The 19,090-nt window shown below is 30.1% G+C and overlaps 1 protein-coding gene across 10 annotated transcripts in view; it reads left to right on the plus strand.

Annotated features, from left to right (window-relative positions):
- The window catches only part of LOC108695203 (dystrophin, isoforms A/C/F/G/H), a 469,808-nt gene that overhangs the window by 93,327 nt on the left and 357,391 nt on the right, over nt 1-19,090 (plus strand). The gene's annotated exons all lie outside the window — the stretch shown is intronic.

Genomic DNA, 19,090 nt, shown 5'->3' on the forward strand with positions numbered 1-19,090 from the left:
AAAATATTTGGAAAAATATATGCATTTTATATATTTAGAATGTAATTAAAAATTTTCTTTTTTGTTTTTATTTATATAAATTTTATTATCTTATTTTGCTTTTATGTGTGATAAGTAGTTAGAAATAATAATTGAGTTGAAACATCAACGCGTCAAATATTTTGTATTGATAAATATTATATTTAATAATGAGTTTTGAGATCGAATTTTATAATTTCAAGATCGTGTTACGATCTTCCGAAATTCGATAATTTGTGAGTTTGAGATTAGATTTCTTTGCGATTTCTTTAAAGATTATCATATAAATAATACGTATCTCATTACAAGGAATTATTTTACAAATTATAAATTACAAACAAAGGAATTGTTTTCTATGCATATATATGAGAAAATCTTTATACTTTTATATCAAAATTTTTGAAAATCTTTATATTTTTATTTCATACATTTATTCATAAATGAGGGATGTTAATATAAAAAATAATATGGAATTTTTTTCTTATAAAATATTTGATATTTTTGATGAAGGAGGAACTAATGTCAAATTAATCAAAAAAACTCAAAACATTAAATATAAAAATTTTCAAATGATCTAGTTGATACAATAACAATAAAATAATTATATAAAAGAGCTTAGCAATTTTAATTCAATCAAATTATTCTATGTTGAAAATTCCACATTTTTTATCATTAGCGTATTTTATTGTACTATTATAATAAAAAATTTATATGAATTTTTATTAAGATTATTTTTGTTAATGTTATTAAAGAATATTTTTTAATATTCTAAAACTAAATGAAACTTATGATCAGCCATTATACATTAATACAATTATTTGCGATGACACGTATTTTGCAAGTTAAATTTTTTATGCCCTTTTATATTCGTAAATTTTATTGAACAATGTTAAAGAATTGTTTGTAAAGTTCAGACATCTTTAAACTCCTTCGAAGGTTTGCACATAGACGTCTATAAATAAGCTATTCCCATGCGTACTTTTCGACTCGTTCTTTCCGTTTCGTCTCGCAGATTTCTTGAAATATACATTTCCTGCTTTTGTGTGTTTCTTCGTCAGTTGGTTTTATATCCTAAAGAAACATCTTTTATAAATGGACGCCATCTAATAGCAACTTCTTACTATATGTTCTTATTGTTCCGATAGAGAAAAATGTAGCGAAAACGGAAAGAAGAAACAATAGAATTTTTAACATAAGATTATCTATCTCGGATATATATTTTTATTACCATTTGAATTGAAGAATTCACTCTTCTTTAACGCTATCTTGAAATAGGTGGTTCGGGTTTTGCGAGCGGATATTTTGCTGTATGGATAAAAAATTTATTTATATTATTCCATTGTTTGTCCAATATTAACATAAGAATTGAGTGAATGTTATAACATTTATTTAATGATTATAATATAAAGATTTCGTATTTCGATAGGATTTATAAATTTAAAAATCGATAGGATAATATGATATTATGTTTTTTTTTTCTTGTTAAAAAGATATAAAAGGTACATTAATGTTATTTTGGGAATTAAATTCCTTAAAATTTCTGTAATAATACAAAAGCTGCGAGCCAGTGCTGTCATTTCCATTTTAATATTTTCATCGTGCGCGTTTATAAGAGAAATATTCTATAACCCTTTCTCTCATCACTAATCTACATACAACATCCAGATACGCTTGTTATAATATTTTACGAAGGACTGCTTGCGCTTCTGTATTTCTTGCTACTTTCTGCTAATTATAAATTCAGTATTTTAATGTTGGTTTTCATTGGTTGAAAGGTTTAATGTTAGATAATAAAGTGTTACGAATAAGAGAGAAGAGAGTTAACGTGGCGTTTAATCATGTTGGTTGTAAGTGACGTTGAACGCACGAGAACATAAATGGCTGAAAACCGTATAACTATCGACTCGAATTTTTACGTGTTCACATCGACGCCTGAACGGTTATCTGTAAACAAAGCGCGACGAACCGAGTTCACGATCTGTTTGATATCCACGACTAAATGGATTAACGGCTTTTCAATTCAGCGATCCATTTTGCGATCTAACATGTTCTAATTCTGTTGTGAAAACGCTTTATCGAGAAGCGTTATCACTTGGACTCATGCTTGAATTAATTTGTCGGAATTTGCGATCATTTCGTCTACTAATCGATATGTACTGTTTATATAAATTTTGAGTTATTTTCTCGATTTATCTCGAAAAACGTGCTGTGAAAATATTTAGATTTTATTCGCGTTCGATAAGATATAGGTAGCTTATGCTTTATATGGGTAACGTTACGAGACTGTTTATGATTCTAACATTACGTATGTATGGCTATGGATAAACATCGCCACGATTTGAAGTAGAGTCTGAAATCGTTCCTGGTAGCGGCGGAAGAAAAATAGGCAGGACACACGTACGAGGCGCCCGGCGCGAGGCAAACAGATATGCCTTCGGAATCAATATTTGCTCGATATACGATGTTACACTGCTCCGAATGCATCCCTCGTCACACTCATACACGCACATAAACAAACACGTACCGCCGTTAGTACATCCCCTGTACCATTCTTCTCTCTCTCTCTCTCTCTCTCTCTCTCTCTCTCTCTCTCCGAATTTCCGCCACTCTTATATGACACGGCGGCGGCCTTCACGTTCCACTATGACTTGCCAGCGGATGTTGAGCGCAGACTGCAAATCCCGAACGTTGAACCGATGCAACGATTGGTTGTGATATTTATTCATGACAAAGTGATAGATTTCGCGCTATTTCTATTACTTTTTTGCTTTGCGTTACTTTTATTGCGTTATTTTATTTTATTAATAAAAATAAGTTGATTTGCGAATATATGAAATTTATCATAGAAGTATCTCCATCAATGATAGAAAAATTTATATATTGACGCGTCATTTATAATTTCGTGAATTTACATAAATTAAAAAGATAAAAATGAAAGACTTAGGGATTATAATTAAATGTAAAGTCAATTTATAAATAATGTATTGACGCATCGATTCGTTATTAAAATTTCTATATTAATATCTCAAAAATAACTGAAAATCCATAGGCATCTTAATTATTTTATTGCATATTTTTATTGCCAATAGTGCCACATTTTTTAAAATTTGTTTGCTAATTAATGGTTTGTAGTGAGAAGTGTTTTTTTAAAATAATTTTTTACAATGAAGAATTTCAAGTGTGTCAAATCTTCTTAGAATGTCTTCAAGTGAAGTCATGACGTTAAAATTATGCTCGTACTTTGAGCCGACTTGGTAGTGCTTGTCCTTGTAGTTACCGATTCCGTGATGGAATAGAAGTTTGTTAAAAGTTTCTTCCCGACTTAAATTGGGCTTGAATTGACAATGACGCTCATCTGGGATACTTTGCGGAATGACGTTTCACAGTTTTTCTAATAATATTGTAGACACAATCGACAAGTTCTACATAGTTTTTTAGAACAATATTCTTTATTGAAATACCTACAAAAAGTCGATCACGCTTAATACAAATTGAAAAACATTTTATATGCATATTATATGCACATTTATCTAAACATTTGTAAACGGTCTATTTCTCTTATAATCAGAGAAATATAAAATTAGTAATCAATTTGAATTTTCTATTGATTTTACGAGAAAGGAATTTAATTTTTTATTTGATTATATTTTATTTAAAGTAAATCCTTAATTAAATCTGTCGTACAATTTTTATCGCATTTTAATTATTAAGATTAATAATAAAAAGAGATCAATAATATTGTTATTATCATGGATTATTGACAAAATTTTAAAGGTTTCAAAAGTAAGGCATAACAATTATTTATTTAAGTTCAAAATTATTTTTTAAATTTTACAATGGTACTTTGTAAGAAAATATTCGAAAATTTTTATACTGTGATCATGTGATATGTGGAAATGCGATATTCAATGCGAATTCTTCGTCTGAAAACAATTAAATGTCTTCGACAATAACAAACTGTACAATAACTCTCGTTAGCTATGCACATATTAACGGCATGTAATTCGATTTATTTGTATATATTTGAAGCTCTCAAGATGTTTATGACGTAGACACGCTGTTACATACGTGTCGTCGGAAATTGCTGTTTTAGCTGAGAATGCCTAAATGTCGATAATCACTTAAGTGACAATAGCGCGCCATAGAGTCACTCTGCGTATTTACTGCACCAAACCCTTTCCTTTTCACATGACGCGTTAATAATTATGCAAGCGTAGTTGTAAGCGCTTTGTCTACGAGTGTTATTAAATTGTAAGCATAATTAAACATAGGAGATTTTTCGAAAAGTATTATCGTGCATAGGGCTTGTTCCGTCTGTTTAATTTTTTACTTTAGCATGATAACTATGTTCTACAATATTTATTTTGTTTTTATGTTATAATTTATGATAAAAAGTGCTTTTTTATAGTTCTATAATTTATAATAATTGTTGCTCAATAATATGTGAAATATTATTTAAACATCGTATACAGATTCTTTTTTAATTATTTGTATAAATATAAGATATATAATTTTGAAATTTATTAGGATATTTTAAAATCAGACACGTGAGTATTTTCTGTTTCCATTTTTTGCGATTTAATAATTAATTTCAATTTTTTATGATAAAACTTGAAAGTTTTGGTTGCGTGTTTTATGTAATTTATTTCCTTTTCGTATCAGTAATCTAATAAAAAAATCATATATGCATTGCACGTCATTGCAGGTTAAAGAACAATATGTATGAAAATCTCAAAAAATTAATCCACATCTCTCGCGTTCCATTTTAATCTGGTTTATTCTCGGCAATGCTATACTCGATTTTTTGTGGTGACAACAGGATTCGTAGAATTTTGTTAATGTCATATCGTGCACTGTGGGGTGCACACCACGGACCACAGTTTAATATCTATATACGATGAGGGGGGGAGGAGGGGGTATACCTGGCCTTTATTACGAACGCGTACAATCTCGGGTGTATCGCGTATTGTTACGTGTTTGAAATCGCACGGGAATGCGAAATGTGCGAACGGTTTTATTGTGACTATCTGGCCGATATTTAGCTTCAGTTCACTCAGGCAGAACTCATGTGAACGGCGGATTGGGTAGTTAATGTTTCAGATCGCAAGGGCGACGACGCATTACCTATGGATGAAGCTAAATCATCACTGTCGAGTTAAAATGAATAATACAATTAAATGAATAGATTTCAATTTTATGCGCAGAATGGAATTAGTTCCTCTCTAAAATTGAAAAGAGTATAAATAATTGCAAAAAATTTGACATTGTTATATATATTAATTATTTTTTATATATTAATTATTTTATGTATATTAATTAAGCAAAATAATATTAATTATATAGCAATCAAAATAAATAGTTAAATATATAGTAAATTAATGAACTTTAAAATAATTAATTAATTAATTTCAAATGCATATACTGTATATTGTAAATTCAATATGTGTATATATGTATACATATATAAAATACTTTGTTTTGAATGAATAATATTCTTAGTTTAAAAAAGATTGCCGTAGTTTTCCATAGTAAAAAAAAGTTTCTTCTCGATGTTATTAAATATTCGCAACTGCTTAATAGATTTTTTTATGTCTCGTCGAAAAGCAGAGAATAGCTACTTTGAAACAGCAATTTATTTTCACTCCATAATTGGATACATTAAGTAACTGCAATTTCTGAAGTTTCTTATGCAAATCTTTTTCTAATGATTTGCGATGATCATCGCTAATATAACTGATCGTAGATTAGAGTTAGATTATCGACTTTAAATTGATTGAAATATTTTTACTGCGAATCTCAATGTTTGTAAAGTTTTACGATTCTTGTATCAATACAGAGAAACTGCAGAGAAATTGTAGATTAGAGAAGTTTTTTGCTTTCGTCTGTAATTAAAATGATTTACCCACACGTTTTATTCGTTTCCTTGATAGTTATGCAAACAATTTGGTCAGTGCAAAACTTTTTTATTTCTACTGATAAAATAGACGATTGCAAATTAGCTAATGTTTTCCATGCTAACTTTTCTGTATCTTTATTCATTCTCATCCTGTGTACTTGATAAAAGTTCCGAGTAAACGCAATCGTAAACTAACGCACCGGGTACATAAAGATTATCGAGATTTATATTACGGAGAAAAAAGAAATTTTACGATGCTTACTTTTCTCTTTTAATTTCCTCACATTTTTTTGCATTTTATTTGTTCATTCTCGAAGATGTAAGAGGAAAAGTAATATTTTCCCTAATTTCTTACTACTATCTCATCACATTGCGTCTATATGCTTATTGTGTGAGACATAGGGATGTATGAAAAAAAAAAAAAATTTGATTTAAAATCCAAGCACGCTCGTGGATATCGCGACGTAGCGGTGAAGAGGGTTGGAAAAAAGTATAGGGGATAAGAGACGGTGGAGAATGACGAAGTACGAAGGAAGGCATCGTACGTCAGGATTTATCGAAGCTACCGCGCGCGGATCACCGACGGGAAATATATCGTTATAGCGAGAACGTTATCGATCTCGACATACACGATAAAGTAGTAACGAGACTCGTAAACTAAATGCACTGTCTACTCAACCCTATCGTGACATGCCATAACACCGAATTCTTTGTTATCAAATATAGTAACGGTGTCATTCCAGCCATTTGTATGCCCCGCACTTGATATTGAACTCAGATAATATCGAATGCGGTTTTATCTCTCTAATATTTTTCAGATTTAAATCAATTGTCATATACTTCGATATATGATTATTGGAAAGACATGCATTTAATGTTACGTTTCCAAGTTTCCGCAACTACATATTTACGATAATATGTATTGTTAAGATAGAAATTTGAAAAATGTTGTATTGAATAAATTATTAGATAAATTCTTAATTAAGAGAATTATCTCAATATATTAATAGTATTTGATTTCTGTTATTCTTAATTTAATATTGTATTTATTTTATTTATTTCCTGTATATACTATTACTTTTTTTCGTTATTAAAAAATGTCTGGTCAATTAGAAGCAATCTTGTAAAGATCTGAAAAAGATTTTTTATTAATTATAATAGTTTTTTTATACAAAACTTCTGTATATATTATTTAAAGAAATGTATCAGTTACAAATGTATATATGCTTCGGAATACAAAGCACGATTCGAATAGTGTGCCTTTGCTTTGATCTATTTCCGCTTTTCTTGCTTCAACTACGAAGGAATGTTGAATTGTAAGATTATTGGTTTAATAATGATTGAAGAAAATAACAAGATTGACGAGTGATATATTCGAGAGAGAGTATATTCGAGATTTACAAGCTGATCATCATATATAGAAAAGAAATTTAACTATAAGATAAGAACTTTCAATCTTGGAATTCATCAATGGAATTCTTTAAAATAGCTTTCATATATTTAATAATAATAATATCGTTAATGTTTGAACTTGTTTATATATACGCCAGTTAACTCATTCGCAAATAAACAAATTACAAATAATTTCCTCGATAAGAATTAATTTTCACTTTAAAATTGGGATTTCGCTGTCCATTGATTTTTCTCCGCTTCATTTAACTATAATATTATAAATATTTCATATATATGAGCTTTTTATAATTTATAAATAATTTCCTGTTAAATTATAGATGGATATTTCCTATAAAAGATAATTCTATTTAACTATTGGTTACTATATTTATGATGAATAATATCATTCGTCAAATAGATGGAACTGTAAAAATTCATATTGATTGCAGCAGGATTTTTTGGCCCACAGTCGCAGCATGATAATATATGGCATATCAGATGATGTACATGCGATAATATTAAAAAAATTATGCGTATGTATTTTTGAATAGTTCGTTAAAAAAAACTTGAGACTAAATGAAATAAGAAAAATTGTGAAATAAGAAAAATTCTTTATGTGATATAATTAATCGAATTGAGATTTATTATATTATCAATTAATATATATTTAAATGGTATTGAAAATTTTTTATTGTACTTTGTAGATATTTTATTAACATTATTGACAATATTATATTATGTTTAATTATTTGTGGAGATTCTTATTTTTAATTTTTTTCAATTTAGTATTGTTGTTTAATTCTGAAGCTAGATCCAGATCAAACAGACACGAATAAACAACTTACGACTAAATAGCGTTATGAATACTGATTCATTTATTTGCAGTCAGTTGCTTAATTTGGATGTAACTTAATACATTCAAAGGATTGTTATTATTGCAGAAAATTAAGATTAATTCAAACGAAATTAAATTATTAATTGTGGAGTAGTAAGTCAGATTGACAAAGTGTCTTATTATAAGTATATGTTTGTTTTATTATATACATATGTAGTGACTGATAGAAAAAACTGAAAATTTTGAAAAAACACTGAGTTTTTCAGTGCTTTTGTTTCAGTCAGCAGTAAATAATAATAGTGTACCATTGCAATAAACAAACATATTGAATTTGATAATTATTTTATGCATTAACGACTACTCTAAATAATTAGATAACTCTGTTACACAGATTTTTTATTGTCTTTGAAGAAGTTAATGGAAGTGCTGTTGTAGCACAAGTTCGTCCGCGAATAAACGTTGACGTCGTAAACTTCGTAATTCGCGTGCTTGTTGGGCTGGGAGCCAGGGCTTTTACTAGAGGAATCCCGTTCGGGCAGGGAGCTTCGATGATCTCGTTCGTGTCTGAAGTTTACGACTACGTCGCGACGATACCGACAGATGCGATACATTCAAGATAAGATGATTGCTATGAAATAAGATCAATAGATCCAGATACTTCTATTAGACTGTCACAATCATTATATCATAGTCAAATAAAACGTAAATTTAGTGGTTGTTAACTTGTAACCTTATATTTGTGATTTTATAGCTTTGCCATTTTTTTATATGTGCCCATATACACTTTTATAGGGGCTAAACACCCAATTGGTTAATTTCTTTTGAAGCGAATATATCGTCAAAAATATAAATATATATTTATAATTAATATATAGTAATAAATGCATTAGAGTCGAGATAACGCGATTATTAATGCAAATGACATTTCGATGATCCTTTTGTAATATGTCAACTTTGTGATACAATGTCGAGGAAACATATAATGTGATGCATTCTTGCGAATTTGCTGTGACAATGAAATCAATGGAATGCATTAGAATGGAAGTTCTTCTCTCTCTCTCTCTCTCTCTCTCTCTCTCTCTCTCTCACGAACATGTGGCGTATTCCCATGAAACATATGCATAACTATCATGTTGTATCAACATATGCATTTCAGAATTATGGATACGATATCAAGGACATCTCGTGCCAATGTAACAAAGCACTCATGTAGTTATACTCGGCTATTTAAGATGATTGCTTGCTTGAGAGATTGTTAATATGAGAAAGCTTGTTATAATATATTCAGCATACTCATTGAAATGTAACAAGGGTTATGTTCGATTAAAGATTTATTTACGAAGAGCGAAATATATTGTGATATTATTTGTCACACCTAAGAGAAAATGGATTTGAACATTATCATCATATGTTCGCGTGAAAAATTTTATAATTAAAATATATCCGCTTATTTTCTCAATAATACTTTATGATGATATTTATACATAGATCTTGTATCTTTATTCCTTTAAAAGCGTCGATGATAGGACACTGAATTTTTATAGGATGAAATAAATAAAAAAGTCTGTTGTGCCAGAGCGACATATTTAAGTAACGGGCGTCAAAGAGAATCTTTGATAAATATCTTATGAATATGTTAATTTGGTCGTTGCAGCAAAAAATGAAGAAAGTCCTTGGCAGCGTAATCTTCTTTACAAGAGAATCTTTGCGGTTGTGCGGACTTCTTTAAGCACATGATTTATATTCCTTTTCGACAAAGAGGAAGAAAATATTTTTGAATACGACCGGCAAATTATTTAAAGCCAATAAACTTTTCGATGAAACTTCTTACAATTTTATTTCTTTTATATAGTTAAGGAGTATTTGAGAAGAATTATGAGATGTTTTACGAATATTCCACATTATAATTGCAAATTAGATACTTTGATTCAAGTTATAATTATATGATAATTATTCAATCCTACGCTATTAACGCAATTCTCAAATATTCTAATGTAGTCTAGTTAATTTTAAGAACAGTGTTCAATCCGTAATTTGTCTCAAGAAAAATATTCAGGTTGCCTTATTTCTTAAGCGGAGCACCCAGCTGTCGATAAACTTTCGTTTACATGGCGTCTAATATTTAAGCGTGGTCCGCATTTTACAATTTTCGTTCTAGTATTGCCGTCACGTTTTGCCTCGAAAGTAATTTTTTTCCATCTTCGTCCATCTTGCCTCCCCCCACCTCTCTCTCTCTCTCTCTGTCCCCCCTCTCTCTCTCTCTCTCTCTCTCTCTCTCTCTCTCTCTCTCTCTCTCTTGCTTACTCGCTTGCTTCTTTGTTCTCCCTCTCTGTTTTCGTCATCATTTTCGATCTTTTTTGCGGAAAGAGAATATGGCTGGAAGAATGAGGAAGGAATGTCTTCAGCTGATAAACAGAAATCCTTGTTCGAGGAGACCGTAATAAGAGCAATCCTATTATCCTAATATGATAAGGTTTAATAGAATTTGGATGTTGCTTTCCTTTTTATCCAGCATTATTTCGTGTTATTACTTGTGCAATCTCTTTATTAAATTTAATAATTTTTTTTTGGTGAATTATATAATGACAGATCAAAATTTGACTTAACCATATGAATATATAATGTATTGTAATATACAATTTTGTAATATAATATTATATATATTTATATAGAAACGCATTTATTTTCTGTAAAAAATAGCGTTATATTATTAGAATAAATATTAGAATAATTAATATTCCTAGAATGCATTCCATGCAATATAATGAATAAATGAAAGATAAAATCTTGACAATCTTTTTGCTACATTTGTATTCAATGAGAAGTATATATTTATATATTTATTAGTTCTTTTCTTTAAGATCGTGTAGTGTTTAGTTATCAATATATATCTATGACAAAATTAATGTATGAATTTGTATATTAAAGAGACTTTATCTGATATATTTGATAACATGTAAATGAGAACTCTGTTTATATATATAACTTGCTTAATTAGTATTTTAATAGAAATCAATTTACGTAGTTTTAAATAACGGTACGTTTGATCCTTTATTTAAATGTAAGAGTCGTTCGGACTGTGAATGCATTTTGATCGTAAAACTGATCTTAATTGTTCGACAAACACCGTTTGATTAATTTATCTTTAATCGGCACCGACGCGAGAAAACTCGTGTTCGTGCTCGGCTCAGAGTCGAATTATAGACCTCTATTACTTTTGTTTTTTTTCCGATCATGGAATCGCACTCGTAGAAAGGAAGATTAATTTCTCGCGGTAAGAGAGCAGCTCTAGATTGGCGGGAAGAGAGGTATGGTACAATTGCCTTGGCAAAGACAAGAGATTCAATTACATCGAAAACGTGGGGTAGAAAAGGTCCTTCTACGTGAAGCCAGATTAATTCGTCCTTTGCCGTGATGGTTTCGAGAAGGGGGCATCAGTACTTCCCTTTTTCTACCATCGGCAGAATACTTAACGACCTTTATTGAAGTCGAAAACAGGCCCATATGCGCGATTCAATTAATTATTATATTATTTGTTATATCACATCTCACGAGATTTTCGTAAATCCATTGTAATTCTTATAATCAACGTAATTTAATATCAAACTTACTCATAGTTACATGGTTTTATTTAAACCATTAATTATTATATTATTTTTTATATTCTATTTTTTCTGTTAATTATAAATAGAATTATATTTTTGCGAGAAAATAGTTTTTTAGAAATTGCAATAACATTATTTATATTTATCTAGTGATTTGTTTAAGTTTACTATAATCGTTACGTTGTTTAAATATAATAAAAATTATTAATAACAAATTTTAATGTTGAAGTTATCTTCTACTGAATTTCTGCATACGATTAAATATAAATAATTTTAGTTTTATTATACTGTAATTTTATTACGGTAAGGAAAGAAATCCGGTTTATCTCTATCCGTCCAAATCTTTTAATTCTAATCTTAATATGTTATTCGTGCAGATTTTATCGATTTAATCGCATTTGTACCGCTGTGACGATAATCCGCGATGTGCACATTAATGTGCACATTTGTTTCAACCTTGTCGACGATTATTTCCATGTGGATTTCAGATAATTTTTCTAGCTAGAATTGCGTAGCTATTTTAATTATTCAACGGATGTACAATATTATCTTTTTAATACTAATAGAAATAAACGAATGAAGAATTTATGCATTTTGTAGTAACGTAATAAAATAATAATGTGTTTATATGTATTTAGAAATGTTAGCTTATTCTTGTTACGTTCGCATAATTGGAGTTAAAACGTCATATAGCTATTGCATGATTTTTTATTTGTTTGATTAAACTTGATTATATTAATAATTTCTCTGAATGAAATAGAAATATTTTTATCGTATTATTTTGTATGCGATATACAAGTAAGTTCCTTCATGGAGTTTTTATAAAGATTTATTTTTTATTATAGTCCAAAATCACTCTTAGTTCATGTATTATTTAAAATTATATAATATTAAATATTGCCATATAATTTTAACTAATATATGAATAAAAATAAGTATCCTTTGAATAGTTTTTTTATGTCCATTAATTTTTTTTGTGAATTAACTTTTGATAGATTCAAAATTCAACTGCATATAACACACACACATACACGCGCGCGCGCGCGCGCGCGCACGCACACACACACACACACACACACACACACACACACACACGCACGCACACACACGCACACGCGCGCATGCATGAGCGCGCGCACGCAGGGCTGTTATTTGTGTAAATATATTGAAGACGTAAATATCTAACGATGCGTGATCGAAAACTTTTACGATTTCTTTTCGTCGAGATATTTAACTTTTTGTAAAATGCGAGAAAATTGTAAATATCTAATACTTTTCCACATGGCTGTATATCTATTAAACTTATTCTCCCTATTTATAGCAACCCCTAAAAAGAAATCCTAATTACATGATTTTTTTATTCTTTCCTTTTGTTTATGAATAAATATAAATAATCCAAAAAGTAAAGATTATCTAGAAAGAGTATCGATGCGAACATGCCAGATTTATGTAAACCTCACATTGTTCGTAATACCCGGTCGGAGACTCTTCGATAGGAAAGACACGGATTCGCATTGCCGTTCAGATCGGATTGTCGTTTAGCCGTCCGGAAATGTAGACGGCACAAGTTGTGGGTTCCGCAATACAATGGGCGATCTGCCCTTTGGTGGAAGAGTGTCAGTGGATGGCAGCGTGCAATCCATCACTCTCATTCACGACCCATCCTCGTTTCTTCCCCGTGTTGCTGCGATACGACCGCTCTCCTGCCATTCCGCCTTTCCCTTCGCATCTCCGTTGTACTGTCACATCACTTATCCCTGGTAGACAGGCGGACAGGCGGACGCTTAAGCCGTGTTCGCAACGCGCCTTTCCTATTTTTCACCTCCGTAGTACCAGGAGAAGAGATCCAGGAGAAGTATTCGTGCTTTCCTTCCTTCCTTCCATGGTCTTGCTAGAATAAAACTGCTGCCACGGAGAGAATTGATGCTTCCTGCTGTAAATTTGTCCTATTTTTCACGGCGGGTCATCCCGCGGCGACGTTTGCCTCGCCTCGCTTCGTTGTAGCAGCCTAACAAGGGATTTTTACTTCAACAGCGACGGTCTGAGCTGGATCACTCTTCTATTTTATACTGTATAAATCCGTGTATACTTCCAAACAGTGAGATTTTATACCATTGCGGAAATATTAGCGTCTTTCGTTTCGTCATTGGTATTATAAATATATATGTACGCGAATCATATTCACGATTCTTCTTGGACTTTTTTTGAAAAATCTTTATCTATCATGGTTTATAAGAGTTGAATCGAACGATATTAGATAAAATAAATAGTTGTATCCTTTTTTAAATTTGCGAAATTGCGAAATTAATATTTCTCGAACAAATTATATATTTTTGCAAGAATAACATTTGAATTTATTACAAGTCATGTATTAAGCTGCTCTAAATAGGATTACGTATAAGACGGGATGTAGGAAAAGCTGAGATTAAGATTATAAAGATACCACAGAGGCTGGTAATTAGGAATAAAAAAATAATTCTGGCCTGGCAACTAAAAGATTTAGTAGAATAAGTTGAAATGAATAGAAGCGGAGTCAATGGACGAGCCTTTAATCTAGAATCCGATTACTTCTCTAACCTCGTTCTGAAAAAGTAATAAAAGAACTCCATAAATCTCGTTAAGCTATTCAGATCTAGCTTAACCACATTGACCAGGGTAAAATTGCGCTTCTATTATGTTGAAAGTTGAAGAATAAACTTGCTGCGAGATTTGTAACGATCTATTCAATCGATCACTGCAAGCTGACTTCATATTCGAGAAAAACATTTTTTTTTTCTTGTTAGATCGTATAAAAAGTTTTTTTTCGATAAGACATCACTGTCGGGGCAAAGATTTATCACCTGATTTCCGCGCGTGCGCGCTCACAGATCGTTTATTATCCTGTACACTTCGTATTTAATGAGCTTCTGTTGTCTCTGTTGGTAATACTGTTGCTCATTTCGAGTTTTCAAGTACACATTTCCATATATTTATTTTGAGTTACAACGGTGTTTTTGAAAGGAAAATTAATGACTTTTTATATTTGATAACTTTGTTATCAAATATATAACTAAGTTATACTAATTGCAATGATTGATCGATACATATGAATTGCGAGAAAAAATAGTTGCAATTACTATAATATATAGTCATTTTTGAGGATAACTATACATTTATAATTACTATACAAATATAGTCAATTAAGCTATTAATGGCTAATAATAGCCAAATTACTTTGTCTTTAGTCTTTCTTAATTATTATAAAAAACTTAATTATAAACATAGTTTTTAATTATTATTATCACATAAATAATAAATAAATTTAAGAAAATAGTTATATTTATTGTAATTGCGATTGCATTTTTACTGAACAAAAATGTTTTATTTTATTTATTATTTATATTTTGATATTTTACTATATTAATATTTAAAGTAATTATAATTTATAGTACAATTTTTTTTTATGTTTGAGAGGATTATTATATATGGTTATAATTATTAATATTATAGCAGTAATAACCACAAAAATGGAGCTTCTAATTATAACTTTTTCCTGCAATTATAGTCGCAAATTTCAAATATTTTTCTCTTAATGTACTTTCTTATTTTTGGTTTGCGTAAATGTTAGATAATCGATAATTATATGATTCATACTCGTCATGTGACATCGGAAACGGTCCACTCTCGTTTCCGTTGTTACGGGAGTAATAACTCGTTCCTAGCAGCTGCTGCAGCGACAAGTGTTACGAATGTCCTCTTCAAGGACCATTTTCCTTCACTCCGTGCAGCATCAGGTAGTATCATTTGCGTTAAGCTTTCTAAATTAATAAGAGAATAAACGCAAGCCGTCTTTTAAACTTTAACAATACCTTTTCATAAAATCATATTTCATAGAAGCTTTTTAATTGCTTAGAATGATATTCATTATTTGATATTCATTACACTTTTCCAAGAATGAATTATTACTTGTCCAAAAGTTCTTATAAAGTATGCTAAAAAGGACTTAAAGATATTTATAATTTACACATTGTTTAAAGATTTATGCATGTGTCTTTATAATGACATAATGTTTTTATATTTATTGTTATACAAATCTTTATTTTATATTTTAACAGCTTGTAAAGAAATGTGATGTTTTATTCTTCTACAGAAGATTTTTTAATGTATGAATGTGTGCAATATATGTCTATAAATAAGTTAAGATAAGAAGAAATAGTTAAATATGTAAAAGCAATGTTATGTTATAAAGTAAAATTCATCTATCATATTTTGCACGAAACAGAAGATGATTATTTGACATGTGAAAATTCAAAGGCAGAGAAAAAGTATTTTGTGCAGAATCAGCATGTATCATCGTTTGTATTTTTTGATAGCATCTGCGAAGAAGTTTGTATAAAGTTTGCGTAATTTGATTCTTTTGACTAGTCGGATTTTGCTCCTGCTTACTACAATCTGATAGGACAGAAACAAGCGAGACTGAGTATGCACCGTCATGCTTATTATGTATTTAGCGTGTATCGTAATTCATCCAACCGCCACAGAGACTATGTAACTCCTGCGAGTATAGGGCTTAGAAGTTCCGACGACTTATGACAGAACTTTGTGAACGCTCTGTGGTTTATGCACCGAAGTCTGTGTCTTATCTGTATTAAGTTCCTTCTCTCGCGAAATTCAGGCATACGTGCACTCATATATTTATCGTATTGCATACGATTATTTGGTATGCTAATGCGACATATATAGTGAATTTCCTACATTTGATATATTATCTTTGCCCATAATTCTATTCTAGCTCTTGTTATTTAAACTCTTATTTTTTTATGACAAGAACAAACTTTTATTAATTATACAAGAGCAATTTTCTAATAAGAACATTTAAAAGAATAATAATTTTTAAAAATTATGTACATTTATTTTGTAACAATACACATATACTAAAGTCTTTAATTATTATTTGAGTTATTATCGATGCGTAATATTTGACAATTTTTTTTATTAGTTAGTTTATCTTTATTCTATATTTATTCTATATTTATTAATAATATAAATATTTTATTTGCGTTTAATACAATTTTCATTCAATTTATCGGACGCAAAAATACAGTCTTTAAATTAGAATAGCTATCTCGTCCGTGGAAGTTGGACTGCTTTGATGGAGATTTGTATGGTTCTCAAGTTCGCAAATTGTATGTACACAATTTGCGCGAGTGGACGAGATGGAACGTGTAGAAATTTGAACCTCTGAAGGCGAATGGTATCCTTGAAATTTCACGGCGAATGTTTCGCAGTACGTTTGCATAACTGCTTTCGCTTTGAATTAGTAGGACCGTTCGCTCACTGATTTTACCCGACCCTGCACACCCACAAAGTGGGTAAAATCTTTGTCGCGAGTATACTGCAGCTTGTTCTCGAAGTTCACTGAACGCGTTAAAAAGCATCGTACATCGGAACCGGGAAAATATTTTTAATATAGAGAGTTTTGCGGTTTGTGAGTAATTATACCAGTAAACTGACCTCTCATGCCGAATATAATCTGCTCGTTGTTCCATTGTCTACTTCTCTTTATTTTTTTGTTATCTCTCTCTATTTTCGTACTTTTTCTTTTTTGCCTTATTTTTGCTGGTTTTAAATAACGTAGGTAAAAAAATCGGTAATAAAACAAGGATAGAACGAATTTTTAAGATAATACTCGTCGGTATTAATCGGGGTGGAAAAGTCCAGGAATAAAAATGTAATAGCTTCTGTAAAACTGGACCGAGACGGTTTCGTGCATAAGTTATGATCTCTGTAGGTAATTTCAGAGTTACGGCACGTTTATGATTCATTGTAAAAAATCATTCAAATAATAATACAATAGACGAAATAAAAATATTTGTATTCCTTCTGTAGCTTTCTAAAGTTAGTATTCTATTTCTAAAGTTAATATTTTTAGTGATTTTATTGTGTGATTTACAATTTGATTTTCATTCTAGATTATAGAATTCACAGAGTAAATATTTACTATTTAAAAATTTTTTTGCGCTTAATAACGTTGAGTGAAATTATAAAAGATTTCCATTTCAGTTTGTTAAATAAATAAATAGATACGCTATATGAACATTTGTACATAGGAGTACATTATATGACTAATTACAAGGTATTTGATATATATTATTTTACAAGCTCACTTTACCGATCACAAGCGTCATTATATGCTAAATCTTATTTATTTCAAAATATATCATGACAATATAAAATACATATTTAGTTTTAACTATAATCCAAGATAATTACACACTGAAAAAAATGTTCTGATTATATCAACAAAAAATACAAACAGAACGAGTTGTTCTCATATGAAAACTCTTGTTATCATAATTGAATTTTTGATTAACTCAACTAGAATGTTTGATAGATTAATTAATTATAATCTGATTCCTATCTTGTTATTGTTAAATTTACGTGAATTTCAATTACAAGACTTTTCAGTACAGAAATTTTAATAAACGCAATTAATATTAATTTTCGAATTGATATAAACATTTTTGATCGTGCATTTTTGCAATGTCACGATTGATGCAGATTATTATCATGAATAATCACAAACTATTTAATTTATTGTTTTATTTTTTTATAGAATCTATGTATACATATAGATACAGAATGTGATATGTATAGTAGTAAATAGAAGAAAAAGATAGAGTTTCATGTCATTACTGATTGACGTGCTATTAAATAGCGCTTAAACGCTGATAGAAAAGGATTACAAATCGAGGAGAAGGAAAAAGCGTTTATGAAAGTTTTCAATTACATTAGAGACGGGCATTAAGCTCGTCTTCAGCGACCCTGCGTAGGATTCATCTGAGATCCGCCATGATCTCACTCCGACTCGATCTAGGAGGATGTGAAGCGAGTAAACTTATAAACTATGAAAGTTACTTCCCTATTCAATGAATTGACCGTGTATCCTTCGGTACGTGCCTCGAAACCATTTCGCCTCAGTTCTTTCTTTCTATCTTTCGTTCCCTGAGCGAATTTTCCTTTCCCATTTTATTGTGTCACCGCACGAGAAAGAATACAGCAACAACGAGTCGACTGGAAAATTATTAGTTTTCACGATAAACGTAAAATGGTACACTGTACAATAAGCCTTTTCTATAGCAGTTACGATTATAAGTTGAATTGTAAATATATCTTTGCTGTACACACACACACACACACACACACACACACACACACACACGCGCGCGCGCGCGCGCGCATGCACACAAAATCAGATAAATAAAATTATAATTGACAAGAATGTATGGATAATTCTGAATTATTTTATACATGAATTTTATGACATTTATTAAGAAGAAAAATTTTATATATATATATATATAT

The sequence above is a fragment of the Atta colombica genome, unplaced genomic scaffold (genome assembly GCF_001594045.1).
Source record: "Atta colombica isolate Treedump-2 unplaced genomic scaffold, Acol1.0 scaffold126, whole genome shotgun sequence".
Lineage (NCBI taxonomy): Eukaryota > Metazoa > Arthropoda > Insecta > Hymenoptera > Formicidae > Atta > Atta colombica.